This window comes from Colias eurytheme, chromosome 17 (genome assembly GCF_061535395.1).
Source record: "Colias eurytheme isolate Ceu_HAF_F1 chromosome 17, ilColEury1 Martin Lab GWU primary, whole genome shotgun sequence".
Classification (NCBI taxonomy): Eukaryota; Metazoa; Arthropoda; class Insecta; order Lepidoptera; family Pieridae; genus Colias; species Colias eurytheme.
In genome coordinates this window covers 3,770,753-3,784,656 of record NC_142996.1, presented here as the reverse complement: position 1 = coordinate 3,784,656, position 13,904 = coordinate 3,770,753, and the positions used below count along the sequence as shown (strand labels likewise).

General features: G+C 53.1%; 1 protein-coding gene across 3 annotated transcripts in view; it reads left to right on the top strand.

Moving 5' to 3' along the window:
- Window positions 1-10,379, top strand: part of Pgant5 (polypeptide N-acetylgalactosaminyltransferase 5) — a 40,532-nt gene extending 30,153 nt beyond the window's left edge. For all 3 annotated transcript variants that reach the window (XM_090111348.1, XM_090111345.1, XM_090111346.1), the window contains exon 14: window positions 9,630-10,379. The gene's annotated coding sequence lies outside the window, so the exon portion shown is untranslated. The remainder of the gene's footprint in view (window positions 1-9,629) is intronic.
- Window positions 10,380-13,904: the final 3,525 nt, after the last annotated feature.

Below are 13,904 nucleotides of genomic sequence, written 5' to 3'. Positions count from 1 at the left end.
CGCGGTGAGTGCACAGCACAGCACAGTGGTGAGTGCACAGCACAGCACAGTGGTGAGTGCACAGCACAGCACAGTGGTGAGTGCACAGCACAGCACAGTGGCTCATGCAGCTCGACTTCAAGTGGCAGGCGCGCCGCCAGCCCGCGCCCGCCAGCTAGTCGCGCGGTGAGTGCACAGCACAGCACAGTGGTGAGTGCACAGCACAGCACAGTGGTGAGTGCACAGCACAGCACAGTGGTGAGTGCACAGCACAGCACAGTGGCTCATGCAGCTCGACTTCAAGTGGCAGGCGCGCCGCCAGCCCGCGCCCGCCAGCTAGTCGCGCGGTGAGTGCACAGCACAGCACAGTGGTGAGTGCACAGCACAGCACAGTGGTGAGTGCACAGCACAGCACAGTGGTGAGTGCACAGCACAGCACAGTGGCTCATGCAGCTCGACTTCAAGTGGCAGGCGCGCCGCCAGCCCGCGCCCGCCAGCTAGTCGCGCGGTGAGTGCACAGCACAGCACAGTGGTGAGTGCACAGCACAGCACAGTGGTGAGTGCACAGCACAGCACAGTGGTGAGTGCACAGCACAGCACAGTGGCTCATGCAGCTCGACTTCAAGTGGCAGGCGCGCCGCCAGCCCGCGCCCGCCAGCTAGTCGCGCGGTGAGTGCACAGCACAGCACAGTGGTGAGTGCACAGCACAGCACAGTGGTGAGTGCACAGCACAGCACAGTGGTGAGTGCACAGCACAGCACAGTGGCTCATGCAGCTCGACTTCAAGTGGCAGGCGCGCCGCCAGCCCGCGCCCGCCAGCTAGTCGCGCGGTGAGTGCACAGCACAGCACAGTGGTGAGTGCACAGCACAGCACAGTGGCTCATGCAGCTCGACTTCAAGTGGCAGGCGCGCCGCCAGCCCGCGCCCGCCAGCTAGTCGCGCGGTGAGTGCACAGCACAGCACAGTGGTGAGTGCACAGCACAGCACAGTGGCTCATGCAGCTCGACTTCAAGTGGCAGGCGCGCCGCCAGCCCGCGCCCGCCAGCTAGTCGCGCGGTGAGTGCACAGCACAGCACAGTGGTGAGTGCACAGCACAGCACAGTGGTGAGTGCACAGCACAGCACAGTGGTGAGTGCACAGCACAGCACAGTGGCTCATGCAGCTCGACTTCAAGTGGCAGGCGCGCCGCCAGCCCGCGCCCGCCAGCTAGTCGCGCGGTGAGTGCACAGCACAGCACAGTGGTGAGTGCACAGCACAGCACAGTGGTGAGTGCAGCTCGACTTCAAGTGGCAGGCGCGCCGCCAGCCCGCGCCCGCCAGCTAGTCGCGCGGTGAGTGCACAGCACAGCACAGTGGTGAGTGCACAGCACAGCACAGTGGCTCATGCAGCTCGACTTCAAGTGGCAGGCGCGCCGCCAGCCCGCGCCCGCCAGCTAGTCGCGCGGTGAGTGCACAGCACAGCACAGTGGTGAGTGCACAGCACAGCACAGTGGCTCATGCAGCTCGACTTCAAGTGGCAGGCGCGCCGCCAGCCCGCGCCCGCCAGCTAGTCGCGCGGTGAGTGCACAGCACAGCACAGTGGTGAGTGCACAGCACAGCACAGTGGCTCATGCAGCTCGACTTCAAGTGGCAGGCGCGCCGCCAGCCCGCGCCCGCCAGCTAGTCGCGCGGTGAGTGCACAGCACAGCACAGTGGTGAGTGCACAGCACAGCACAGTGGCTCATGCAGCTCGACTTCAAGTGGCAGGCGCGCCGCCAGCCCGCGCCCGCCAGCTAGTCGCGCGGTGAGTGCACAGCACAGCACAGTGGTGAGTGCACAGCACAGCACAGTGGTGAGTGCACAGCACAGCACAGTGGCTCATGCAGCTCGACTTCAAGTGGCAGGCGCGCCGCCAGCCCGCGCCCGCCAGCTAGTCGCGCGGTGAGTGCACAGCACAGCACAGTGGTGAGTGCACAGCACAGCACAGTGGCTCATGCAGCTCGACTTCAAGTGGCAGGCGCGCCGCCAGCCCGCGCCCGCCAGCTAGTCGCGCGGTGAGTGCACAGCACAGCACAGTGGTGAGTGCACAGCACAGCACAGTGGCTCATGCAGCTCGACTTCAAGTGGCAGGCGCGCCGCCAGCCCGCGCCCGCCAGCTAGTCGCGCGGTGAGTGCACAGCACAGCACAGTGGTGAGTGCACAGCACAGCACAGTGGTGAGTGCACAGCACAGCACAGTGGTGAGTGCACAGCACAGCACAGTGGCTCATGCAGCTCGACTTCAAGTGGCAGGCGCGCCGCCAGCCCGCGCCCGCCAGCTAGTCGCGCGGTGAGTGCACAGCACAGCACAGTGGTGAGTGCACAGCACAGCACAGTGGCTCATGCAGCTCGACTTCAAGTGGCAGGCGCGCCGCCAGCCCGCGCCCGCCAGCTAGTCGCGCGGTGAGTGCACAGCACAGCACAGTGGTGAGTGCACAGCACAGCACAGTGGCTCATGCAGCTCGACTTCAAGTGGCAGGCGCGCCGCCAGCCCGCGCCCGCCAGCTAGTCGCGCGGTGAGTGCACAGCACAGCACAGTGGTGAGTGCACAGCACAGCACAGTGGTGAGTGCACAGCACAGCACAGTGGTGAGTGCACAGCACAGCACAGTGGCTCATGCAGCTCGACTTCAAGTGGCAGGCGCGCCGCCAGCCCGCGCCCGCCAGCTAGTCGCGCGGTGAGTGCACAGCACAGCACAGTGGTGAGTGCACAGCACAGCACAGTGGCTCATGCAGCTCGACTTCAAGTGGCAGGCGCGCCGCCAGCCCGCGCCCGCCAGCTAGTCGCGCGGTGAGTGCACAGCACAGCACAGTGGTGAGTGCACAGCACAGCACAGTGGTGAGTGCACAGCACAGCACAGTGGTGAGTGCACAGCACAGCACAGTGGCTCATGCAGCTCGACTTCAAGTGGCAGGCGCGCCGCCAGCCCGCGCCCGCCAGCTAGTCGCGCGGTGAGTGCACAGCACAGCACAGTGGTGAGTGCACAGCACAGCACAGTGGCTCATGCAGCTCGACTTCAAGTGGCAGGCGCGCCGCCAGCCCGCGCCCGCCAGCTAGTCGCGCGGTGAGTGCACAGCACAGCACAGTGGTGAGTGCACAGCACAGCACAGTGGTGAGTGCACAGCACAGCACAGTGGTGAGTGCACAGCACAGCACAGTGGTGAGTGCAGCTCGACTTCAAGTGGCAGGCGCGCCGCCAGCCCGCGCCCGCCAGCTAGTCGCGCGGTGAGTGCACAGCACAGCACAGTGGTGAGTGCACAGCACAGCACAGTGGCTCATGCAGCTCGACTTCAAGTGGCAGGCGCGCCGCCAGCCCGCGCCCGCCAGCTAGTCGCGCGGTGAGTGCACAGCACAGCACAGTGGTGAGTGCACAGCACAGCACAGTGGCTCATGCAGCTCGACTTCAAGTGGCAGGCGCGCCGCCAGCCCGCGCCCGCCAGCTAGTCGCGCGGTGAGTGCACAGCACAGCACAGTGGTGAGTGCACAGCACAGCACAGTGGTGAGTGCACAGCACAGCACAGTGGTGAGTGCACAGCACAGCACAGTGGTGAGTGCACAGCACAGCACAGTGGCTCATGCAGCTCGACTTCAAGTGGCAGGCGCGCCGCCAGCCCGCGCCCGCCAGCTAGTCGCGCGGTGAGTGCACAGCACAGCACAGTGGTGAGTGCACAGCACAGCACAGTGGTGAGTGCACAGCACAGCACAGTGGTGAGTGCACAGCACAGCACAGTGGCTCATGCAGCTCGACTTCAAGTGGCAGGCGCGCCGCCAGCCCGCGCCCGCCAGCTAGTCGCGCGGTGAGTGCACAGCACAGCACAGTGGTGAGTGCACAGCACAGCACAGTGGTGAGTGCACAGCACAGCACAGTGGTGAGTGCACAGCACAGCACAGTGGCTCATGCAGCTCGACTTCAAGTGGCAGGCGCGCCGCCAGCCCGCGCCCGCCAGCTAGTCGCGCGGTGAGTGCACAGCACAGCACAGTGGTGAGTGCACAGCACAGCACAGTGGTGAGTGCACAGCACAGCACAGTGGTGAGTGCACAGCACAGCACAGTGGCTCATGCAGCTCGACTTCAAGTGGCAGGCGCGCCGCCAGCCCGCGCCCGCCAGCTAGTCGCGCGGTGAGTGCACAGCACAGCACAGTGGTGAGTGCACAGCACAGCACAGTGGTGAGTGCACAGCACAGCACAGTGGTGAGTGCACAGCACAGCACAGTGGCTCATGCAGCTCGACTTCAAGTGGCAGGCGCGCCGCCAGCCCGCGCCCGCCAGCTAGTCGCGCGGTGAGTGCACAGCACAGCACAGTGGTGAGTGCACAGCACAGCACAGTGGTGAGTGCACAGCACAGCACAGTGGTGAGTGCACAGCACAGCACAGTGGCTCATGCAGCTCGACTTCAAGTGGCAGGCGCGCCGCCAGCCCGCGCCCGCCAGCTAGTCGCGCGGTGAGTGCACAGCACAGCACAGTGGTGAGTGCACAGCACAGCACAGTGGCTCATGCAGCTCGACTTCAAGTGGCAGGCGCGCCGCCAGCCCGCGCCCGCCAGCTAGTCGCGCGGTGAGTGCACAGCACAGCACAGTGGTGAGTGCACAGCACAGCACAGTGGCTCATGCAGCTCGACTTCAAGTGGCAGGCGCGCCGCCAGCCCGCGCCCGCCAGCTAGTCGCGCGGTGAGTGCACAGCACAGCACAGTGGTGAGTGCACAGCACAGCACAGTGGTGAGTGCACAGCACAGCACAGTGGTGAGTGCACAGCACAGCACAGTGGCTCATGCAGCTCGACTTCAAGTGGCAGGCGCGCCGCCAGCCCGCGCCCGCCAGCTAGTCGCGCGGTGAGTGCACAGCACAGCACAGTGGTGAGTGCACAGCACAGCACAGTGGTGAGTGCAGCTCGACTTCAAGTGGCAGGCGCGCCGCCAGCCCGCGCCCGCCAGCTAGTCGCGCGGTGAGTGCACAGCACAGCACAGTGGTGAGTGCACAGCACAGCACAGTGGCTCATGCAGCTCGACTTCAAGTGGCAGGCGCGCCGCCAGCCCGCGCCCGCCAGCTAGTCGCGCGGTGAGTGCACAGCACAGCACAGTGGTGAGTGCACAGCACAGCACAGTGGCTCATGCAGCTCGACTTCAAGTGGCAGGCGCGCCGCCAGCCCGCGCCCGCCAGCTAGTCGCGCGGTGAGTGCACAGCACAGCACAGTGGTGAGTGCACAGCACAGCACAGTGGCTCATGCAGCTCGACTTCAAGTGGCAGGCGCGCCGCCAGCCCGCGCCCGCCAGCTAGTCGCGCGGTGAGTGCACAGCACAGCACAGTGGTGAGTGCACAGCACAGCACAGTGGCTCATGCAGCTCGACTTCAAGTGGCAGGCGCGCCGCCAGCCCGCGCCCGCCAGCTAGTCGCGCGGTGAGTGCACAGCACAGCACAGTGGTGAGTGCACAGCACAGCACAGTGGTGAGTGCACAGCACAGCACAGTGGCTCATGCAGCTCGACTTCAAGTGGCAGGCGCGCCGCCAGCCCGCGCCCGCCAGCTAGTCGCGCGGTGAGTGCACAGCACAGCACAGTGGTGAGTGCACAGCACAGCACAGTGGCTCATGCAGCTCGACTTCAAGTGGCAGGCGCGCCGCCAGCCCGCGCCCGCCAGCTAGTCGCGCGGTGAGTGCACAGCACAGCACAGTGGTGAGTGCACAGCACAGCACAGTGGCTCATGCAGCTCGACTTCAAGTGGCAGGCGCGCCGCCAGCCCGCGCCCGCCAGCTAGTCGCGCGGTGAGTGCACAGCACAGCACAGTGGTGAGTGCACAGCACAGCACAGTGGTGAGTGCACAGCACAGCACAGTGGTGAGTGCACAGCACAGCACAGTGGCTCATGCAGCTCGACTTCAAGTGGCAGGCGCGCCGCCAGCCCGCGCCCGCCAGCTAGTCGCGCGGTGAGTGCACAGCACAGCACAGTGGTGAGTGCACAGCACAGCACAGTGGCTCATGCAGCTCGACTTCAAGTGGCAGGCGCGCCGCCAGCCCGCGCCCGCCAGCTAGTCGCGCGGTGAGTGCACAGCACAGCACAGTGGTGAGTGCACAGCACAGCACAGTGGCTCATGCAGCTCGACTTCAAGTGGCAGGCGCGCCGCCAGCCCGCGCCCGCCAGCTAGTCGCGCGGTGAGTGCACAGCACAGCACAGTGGTGAGTGCACAGCACAGCACAGTGGTGAGTGCACAGCACAGCACAGTGGTGAGTGCACAGCACAGCACAGTGGCTCATGCAGCTCGACTTCAAGTGGCAGGCGCGCCGCCAGCCCGCGCCCGCCAGCTAGTCGCGCGGTGAGTGCACAGCACAGCACAGTGGTGAGTGCACAGCACAGCACAGTGGCTCATGCAGCTCGACTTCAAGTGGCAGGCGCGCCGCCAGCCCGCGCCCGCCAGCTAGTCGCGCGGTGAGTGCACAGCACAGCACAGTGGTGAGTGCACAGCACAGCACAGTGGTGAGTGCACAGCACAGCACAGTGGTGAGTGCACAGCACAGCACAGTGGCTCATGCAGCTCGACTTCAAGTGGCAGGCGCGCCGCCAGCCCGCGCCCGCCAGCTAGTCGCGCGGTGAGTGCACAGCACAGCACAGTGGTGAGTGCACAGCACAGCACAGTGGTGAGTGCACAGCACAGCACAGTGGCTCATGCAGCTCGACTTCAAGTGGCAGGCGCGCCGCCAGCCCGCGCCCGCCAGCTAGTCGCGCGGTGAGTGCACAGCACAGCACAGTGGTGAGTGCACAGCACAGCACAGTGGTGAGTGCACAGCACAGCACAGTGGTGAGTGCAGCTCGACTTCAAGTGGCAGGCGCGCCGCCAGCCCGCGCCCGCCAGCTAGTCGCGCGGTGAGTGCACAGCACAGCACAGTGGTGAGTGCACAGCACAGCACAGTGGCTCATGCAGCTCGACTTCAAGTGGCAGGCGCGCCGCCAGCCCGCGCCCGCCAGCTAGTCGCGCGGTGAGTGCACAGCACAGCACAGTGGTGAGTGCACAGCACAGCACAGTGGCTCATGCAGCTCGACTTCAAGTGGCAGGCGCGCCGCCAGCCCGCGCCCGCCAGCTAGTCGCGCGGTGAGTGCACAGCACAGCACAGTGGTGAGTGCACAGCACAGCACAGTGGCTCATGCAGCTCGACTTCAAGTGGCAGGCGCGCCGCCAGCCCGCGCCCGCCAGCTAGTCGCGCGGTGAGTGCACAGCACAGCACAGTGGTGAGTGCACAGCACAGCACAGTGGTGAGTGCACAGCACAGCACAGTGGTGAGTGCACAGCACAGCACAGTGGCTCATGCAGCTCGACTTCAAGTGGCAGGCGCGCCGCCAGCCCGCGCCCGCCAGCTAGTCGCGCGGTGAGTGCACAGCACAGCACAGTGGTGAGTGCACAGCACAGCACAGTGGCTCATGCAGCTCGACTTCAAGTGGCAGGCGCGCCGCCAGCCCGCGCCCGCCAGCTAGTCGCGCGGTGAGTGCACAGCACAGCACAGTGGTGAGTGCACAGCACAGCACAGTGGCTCATGCAGCTCGACTTCAAGTGGCAGGCGCGCCGCCAGCCCGCGCCCGCCAGCTAGTCGCGCGGTGAGTGCACAGCACAGCACAGTGGTGAGTGCACAGCACAGCACAGTGGCTCATGCAGCTCGACTTCAAGTGGCAGGCGCGCCGCCAGCCCGCGCCCGCCAGCTAGTCGCGCGGTGAGTGCACAGCACAGCACAGTGGTGAGTGCACAGCACAGCACAGTGGTGAGTGCACAGCACAGCACAGTGGTGAGTGCACAGCACAGCACAGTGGCTCATGCAGCTCGACTTCAAGTGGCAGGCGCGCCGCCAGCCCGCGCCCGCCAGCTAGTCGCGCGGTGAGTGCACAGCACAGCACAGTGGTGAGTGCACAGCACAGCACAGTGGCTCATGCAGCTCGACTTCAAGTGGCAGGCGCGCCGCCAGCCCGCGCCCGCCAGCTAGTCGCGCGGTGAGTGCACAGCACAGCACAGTGGTGAGTGCACAGCACAGCACAGTGGTGAGTGCACAGCACAGCACAGTGGTGAGTGCACAGCACAGCACAGTGGCTCATGCAGCTCGACTTCAAGTGGCAGGCGCGCCGCCAGCCCGCGCCCGCCAGCTAGTCGCGCGGTGAGTGCACAGCACAGCACAGTGGTGAGTGCACAGCACAGCACAGTGGTGAGTGCACAGCACAGCACAGTGGCTCATGCAGCTCGACTTCAAGTGGCAGGCGCGCCGCCAGCCCGCGCCCGCCAGCTAGTCGCGCGGTGAGTGCACAGCACAGCACAGTGGTGAGTGCACAGCACAGCACAGTGGTGAGTGCACAGCACAGCACAGTGGTGAGTGCAGCTCGACTTCAAGTGGCAGGCGCGCCGCCAGCCCGCGCCCGCCAGCTAGTCGCGCGGTGAGTGCACAGCACAGCACAGTGGTGAGTGCACAGCACAGCACAGTGGCTCATGCAGCTCGACTTCAAGTGGCAGGCGCGCCGCCAGCCCGCGCCCGCCAGCTAGTCGCGCGGTGAGTGCACAGCACAGCACAGTGGTGAGTGCACAGCACAGCACAGTGGCTCATGCAGCTCGACTTCAAGTGGCAGGCGCGCCGCCAGCCCGCGCCCGCCAGCTAGTCGCGCGGTGAGTGCACAGCACAGCACAGTGGTGAGTGCACAGCACAGCACAGTGGTGAGTGCACAGCACAGCACAGTGGTGAGTGCACAGCACAGCACAGTGGTGAGTGCACAGCACAGCACAGTGGTGAGTGCACAGCACAGCACAGTGGTGAGTGCACAGCACAGCACAGTGGTGAGTGCAGCTCGACTTCAAGTGGCAGGGCATAGTTGCACAGTATACGGCGCAGTCATATAGTAAGCGTCACTTTAAAATAGCTGCTAGCGATATACAAACGCAGAGCGCGATGGATTTGGTAAGAAATGGGGTAAGCGTAAAAATTGTTGCGACAGTCGACACGCTTCCCGTGCTGTGACGACGTCTTTCGCTTTCCTAAAGTTTCAACAGATGCACCCTAATTATCAAATTAGTGTGCATCTGTGTCCGTTTGTCACAGTTTGTCCATTGTGTCCGTTTAGAAAATAACCGCTAAAAAATTAACAAAAAGCTCCGTCTACACTGGAACCACTGTGAACTGCTGGAGGTTTTTAACGTGATAACGTTTTTAAAATCGTTTGAGTCGGGTGACATGTTCAGAAACTTGTGTCACACCAAAACCTCACGAGCGCGATCGCAGGTATAACGAGAGAGAGACGGACCGATCTCCCGTCACATCTCGAGCGCTGCCACTGTATTATGTTATCACGTAAACATCTCGATCGTAAACCTACTTTACAAACAACCAATTTTTTTTTTTGAGTTGAAAAATATTTTTATTTTCAATACGGCTTCCTCTATAATAATTAATCAATCGGTCACAGTTACTTTTTCTTGCTGGCAATCAATCAAATATCTCCCAAAAGAAATGTTTTGCACCCTTGACAGTTTACCTTGACTCTTTATCTCGTTTTTTCGAAGTAAGGCTAAATGTTATGAATCTTGACACTTTCAAAATATTACTACGGTCGCCTTTTGTTCCTGAGTGTTCATAAAATAAGGTAAAAAAAAAACTAATAATTTCCTTTCTCTTTTCAGATTTGACAACGATAGACCACAACAGTCTTCCCCTATCGTTATATAATTATTAGATTTGATCATTTATTCCTATACCTATAGTTTTGTATCTACGTGACGTATCGACATGCCCTGTGAATTGTTGACAATACATGAATATTATGCTGTATTCCCTAACGTTGCTCAAACTTAGAATTGAACGTTTAGTGACTTTGGTTTTGCTATTCGAGATTTAATTAGGAATTTATCGTGTAAGTTGATGACCATTACGTAAGGGTCACCGCACACACCGCATTGTGCGCTCACCCTTATTTCGAAGTGATTAACGTTAATACTTATTTGTACTGATTTTTACTAGTATGCGATAGTAAATGTTGTATGAGATTGAATGTGATGTTAAGTCACAACGGGTGTGTTACGAGAAATTTCTATCACGAATTTATTGTATGTATTTGAATCCATAATTGTTTAGACTCGACGCTTCCCTGTTTCATTTTGTGGATATACTCTTCCATTATTAATGAAGTTATTTTAATGAGATTATAAAACAATGGCACTTTACAGGTGTTCATTAGACTTCCGACATTATAAATGAAATCGATATAGTTTTATATAGGAACCTTGTCTACTAGATTTTAACGTGTAGTTACTGTTAGTGAACTTTTTTCATAACATTTAGCACGACCGTTGTCTGCATAATTTCCGTTTTTATATTATAGTGAAGCTAGGGCAATAATTTTCATATTCATCGCTTGAGAGATTACGTTTCTAGCTATAAAGCTATATGAATAAAAACATAAGAGCGTATATAAATACGCTCTTATGTTTTTATTCATTCTATCTTTCTCGATTAAGTTACTATTTTTAATGAAGTGAAACTTCTATATCGGGGTTGGAAAAAAATTTTGTGTAACATTTTTACGTTACGCCTGACATTTTTCCGTTAAGCGCGATCTTTTTCTTATCCCTACCACGCGTGATTCGACGTATTTCTGTAAAGTTGCATATAGTATTTTTTTTTAAATAAGGTCATAAAGAAGTTTCACTTACGTGTGTACACTAGTACACGCACACATTTTTTTCTTATGCTTATTGTTTAAGTCCTTTTCAATATAAACTGCCAGTGAAACGGATTTCGTAATTCCTACTTATATTATGTCTATTTATCTATAAATTCTTTTTATATAAATAGATGAATGTTATATCGTGTGGTTGTTATATCATAATTTTAATTTTGTTGCAACATTGCAAGCTTGATTCATTATTCATATTCTATAGATTTTGATATTATGTGATTTATAATGTAAATATTATTGTTAAACTTGCAAAAAATAAATTAAAATACATATATTATTTGCTGAGATGTGATTTTATCGGAATCACGCATCGATTATTGTTATGTATCGATTACATGCATTTATTTATGCGTAATCGATTATCCATACAAATGAAATGCGTGTATTCGATAATATATAGATGCGAGTTTGCGTGTTGCAAATAAATGTATAACGGTTGACATTTTATGAATGCCTTCTAAGAGCTAGCGCGCACGAGCAACTTTGTCTCCGCAACTTTTTTGTCTCCGCAACTATTTTGTCTCTCCCACCTATGGGCTAGTATGAAAGTGCGCGCACGTAGCGACGCAACTCCCCATACAAATTGATGGGAGAGACAAAATAGTTGCGGAGACAAAGTTGCTCGTGCGCGCTAGCTCTTAGAATTATAAATTTGTCCGCAAAAAAAATTGATCCGCATTTCACTTTAAAATTTATAAAAATAATAGAGTTTCATATGTGATATTCCTTGAAGGCAATTTTTTTTGCGACCAATATAATAATAAAATAAAGTGTTTTTTTTTTCACCATATTGCAAGTTTGACAAAAATATTATAATTGTAACTGTTGCCTTAATTTATATGTCTCAAATATCTTGTACTATTACAAATGTTGAATTTACAACTCTTTATATTATGTAAGAACGAATGAGAATAATTTTAGTGCATATCGAGTAGAGTAAAAGGGCTGGATGGAATTGCCTATATTATAGTTCTATACTAGGAATAAATATATTTTATAATTATATATGACGGCCCTCGATACGGTGTTATATAGGTCAATTGATACGGCGGTGCGAAAGTTTCTACGTCTTAACTTCTCTTTAAAAATAATAGCGTTATTTTCATAAATAACAATATTGTTGTGAAAACTAAAATAGAAAAACTTTGGTGTCGCCAGTATAGAAACGAGATTACAATGATACTGAGGGTATCTATATAAATGTTAAAATTGACGATAATAACGAATTTTATTTACGTATGAGATTCATTCGAGTTAGTGATTTATTGTTTACGATTTTATTGTGAAATTTGGCATATTTTATTTGTTATAGAAATTTTATTTTATTTTATTTAAAAATTTGATTGTCACATCACAATGATACATTTAAAACGAATTATTTTTCCTAATAGTTAATAGATTAAAGTTTGAGAAAATAGAAATAAAATAAAAATTCATATTCTTACAAGTTACAATCATCTATATGCAGTTATTTATGTAATTATTGTAAATAATTTGTTACGTCAATATACGTCCAATCGATGATTGCATCGAAAAAGCATTTATTTATTAAAAACAGAATCTCGAAGATATTTTGATTTGTAAATATTTTTACGTGCCAAATTCATTTTTTATAATTTATTCTGTAACGCGTCACCATTCCAATAGTAAGAATCGGTAAATTAATAAAAATATTTTGACTGAACTTTTTTCTTTTATTTTCCTTTACTTAAGCATTACCTAATCATTTAATTAATAATACATAATATAAATCATTATAACCAGATTTTCCGAGTGATATCCTCTCGAGAACACACATTCAGGGTGCTTTTCCCAAAATAGATTCGTTTCAAACTGAAACTCAAACATTTATTTATTCAATTAGACTTCTAGAAGCACTTTTGAATCGTCATTACATATTTTAAACATTTACCACCGATTCGGAAAGCAGTATCTATGGAATAAAACCGGCAAGAAACTCCCATAGTTGCTCTTTTAAATTATGTCACTATTACAATTTAATTTTACAAAATATGTAACATCATAATTATCATAATACTAGCGGTCCGCCCCGGCTTCGCCCGTGGTACATGTTTACGTTTTCTCTACATAAGAACCATCCTCGTATTTCAAGGAATATAATAAAAAAAGAATTATCGAAATCGGTTCAGCCGTTCTCGAGTTATGCGCTTACCAACACATTTTGCGATTCATTTTTATATATAAGTAGATGCCAAAGAACTGTCCTTTGGTTTTTACGCGACATTTTCATCTTCCATATATACCTTAATACTATTATAATGGGCTATCTGAACTAGTACATTTTTTAATAAAGTCTAATAAGTTCTACTAAATCTACTAAAGGTCTCTTAAATTATGTAATTCTGTTGTAAAAGTGTTACCTTGACCCATAAATAAATTTTTAACTTTAGCTAGCCGGAAAAATGGCATTTCAATTTTATTTCTGTTCCTTGTGTCATAACAGTGTCTATCTCCTACTCTTGTGTGTAACGAAGCGTTACATAAGTATTTATAAAATGAAATGAAATAATATTCTATATGTTATGCTCGTAGACGAAAATGCTCATTGAGAGAAAAAAAATTCACAATGCGTTGTGGTCACAGTAAAATATCTACATCGCGAAAGTCGTAATGTGGCTCTAATGCAAACGCTTATGTTGTGGAAATGAGAGGGTGCCCTAAAAACGTATCGATTAATATTAATCTAACTGGTAAAATTGTGTTATTTTCTGATTATCATCCATCAATTTTTAAAGTAAATTTAAACTATGTTATCTAATACCTAATAATAAACTTAGAAAAAGTATGCAACAATGTATTCTTTCAATATCGAATCGGTGGTAAATGTAATGTAATGTTATGACGATTCAAAAGTGCTTTTATAAGAAGTCTAATTGAATAAATAAATGCTTGACTTTGAATAATGTTTTAGATCGTTTTAGTTTAATTTAAGCTATGATTATGATTGCTTTATGATTTTTAGACTAGTGGTATTCTTAGTTCCGTCGCAATATAACACTTTTTGATAGGCAAGTTATTATAAGTATATTAATTTCTATTTATCATATCGGTGAAATTCGGTCCCACACCGGCTCTTAGAGCACAATAGGATGTTTTAGTATGAACTGATTCGTCTGCTACGTAGTAATTATTTATCAATTTGTACTTCTATCTTCTACTAATGAATCCAATAAATGTAGGTTAAAAATAAAACAAAATA